At 39.8% G+C, this 2,500-nt stretch overlaps 1 protein-coding gene across 1 annotated transcript in view; it reads right to left on the bottom strand.

Annotated features, from left to right (window-relative positions):
• trpm7 (transient receptor potential cation channel, subfamily M, member 7) overlaps nucleotides 1-2,500 on the bottom strand; it is a 73,653-nt gene that overhangs the window by 48,422 nt on the left and 22,731 nt on the right.

Consider the following 2,500-nt stretch of genomic DNA (forward strand, 5'->3'; position numbering starts at 1 on the left):
GCAGTGACGCAATGACGCAGTGAAGAAGAAATGACGCAATGAAGAAATGGCGCAGTGACGAAATGACGCAGTGATGAAATGAAGAAATGACGCAATGATGAAATGAAGAAATGACGCAGTGACGAAATGAAGAAATGACGAAATGACGCAGTGAAGAAATGAAGCAATGAAGAAATGACAATGACGCAGTGACGAAATGATGCAGTGACGCAATGACGCAGTGAAGAAATGACGCAATGATGAAATGAAGAAATGACGCAGTGACGAAATGAAGAAATGACGCAGTGACTCAGTGAAGAAATGATGCAGTGACGCAATGACGCAGTGAAGAGAATGACGCAATGAAGAGAAATGGCGCAGTGACGAAATGACGCAGTGACGAAATGAAGAAATGACGCAGTGACGCAATGAAGAAATGACGCAGTGACGCAATGAAGAAATGACGCAGTGACGAAATGACGCAGTGAAGAAATGATGCAATGACGCAGTGAAGAAAATGACGCAATGAAGAAAATGACGCAGTGACGAAATGAAGAAATGACGCAGAGTGACGCAATGATGCAGTGACGCAATGAAGAAATGACGCAGTGACGAAATGAAGAAGAAATGACGCAAGTGACGCAATGAAGAAATGACGCAGTGACGCAATGAAGAGAAATGACGCTCAGTGACGAAATGACGCAGTGAAGAAATGATGCAGTGACGCAATGAAAAAATGACGCAGAGTGACGAAATGACGCAATGATGAAATGAAGAAATGACGCAGTGACGCACTTGAAGAAATGACGCAGTGACGAAATGACGCAGTGAAGAAATGATGCAGTGACGCAATGAAAAAATGACGCAGTGACGAAATGACGCAATGATGAAATGAAGAAATGACGCAGTGACGAAATGAAGAAATGACGCAGTGACGCAGGTAAGAAATGATGCAGCAGTGACGAAATGACGCAGTGAAGAAATGATGCAGTGACGCAATGAAAAAATGACGCAGTGACGAAATGACGCAAATGATGAAATGAAGAAATGACGCAGTGACGCGTGAAGACATGACGCAGTGAAGAAATGATGCAGTGACGCAATGACGCAGTGAAGAAATGACGCAATGAAAATGGCGCAGTGACGAAATGACGCAGTGACGAAATGAAGAAATGACGCAGTGACGCAATGAAGAAATGACGCAGTGACGCAATGAAGAAATGACGTGCAGTGACGAAATGACGCAGTGAAGAAATGATGCAATGACGCAGTGAAGAAATGACGCAATGAAGAAATGACGCAGTGACGAAATGAAGAAATGACGCAGTGACAAATGAATGAAAGAAATGACGCAGTGACGCAATGAAGAAATGACGCAGTGACGCAATGAAGAAATGACGCAGTGACAAATGACGCAGTAAAGAATGATGCAGTGACGCAATGAAGAAATGATGCAGTGACGAAATGACGCAATGACGCAGTGACAAAATAAAGAAATGAGGCAGTGACGAAATGAAGAAATGATGCAGTGACAAATGACGCAGTGACGAAATGACGCAGTGAAGAAATGACGAAATGAAGAAATGACGCAGTGACGAAATGACGCAATGAAGAAATGACGTAATGACGCATGAAGAAGAAATGACGCAGTGATGAAATGAAGCAATGAAGAAATGACAATGACGCAATGAAGAAATGATGCAATGAAGAAATGATGCAATGATGAAATGACGCAATGAAGAAAAATGACGCAATGAAGAAATGACAATGACGAAATGACGCAATGAAGAAATGATGCAATGAGAAATGATGCAATGAAGAAATGATGCAATGAAGAAATGATGCAATGATGAAATGACGCAATGAAGAAATGACGAAATGACGAAATGAATGACGCAGATAGTGACGAAATGACGCAATGAAGAAATGACAAAATGACGCAATGAAGAAATGACGCAGTGACGAAATGACGCAATGAAGAATGACCAATGACGAAATGACGCAATGAAGAAATGATGCAATGAAGAAATGACGCAATGATGAAATGACGCAATGAAGAAATTACGCAATGAAGAAATTACGCAATGAAGAAATTACGCAATGATGAAATGACGCAATGATATTAAGACAACATGATGCAATGAAGAAATGATTTAAAATGACGCGAAGACAAATGACACAAAGACGAAATTACAAAATGACACAAAGACGAAATTACAAAATAACTCAATGACGAAATCACAAATGACGCAATGATGAAATGAGGCAAAGATGCAATAACGAAATGACACAATGACAAAATGACAAAAATGACACAAATGCAAAATTACGCAAAGACAGAATGATGAAAAATGAAGCAATGATAAAAAAGATACAATGAAAATGACTCGATGACGAAAAATTACGAAAAGTGGCAATGATAAAAAAATGATGCAATGATAAATTGACAAAGTGATACAATGATGAAATGACGCAAAGATGTGAAATGACAAAATGACGCAAAGTGAACGCAATGAAGTGA

Source organism: Danio aesculapii, chromosome 18 (genome assembly GCF_903798145.1).
Source record: "Danio aesculapii chromosome 18, fDanAes4.1, whole genome shotgun sequence".
In the NCBI taxonomy this organism is placed as follows: Eukaryota; Metazoa; Chordata; class Actinopteri; order Cypriniformes; family Danionidae; genus Danio; species Danio aesculapii.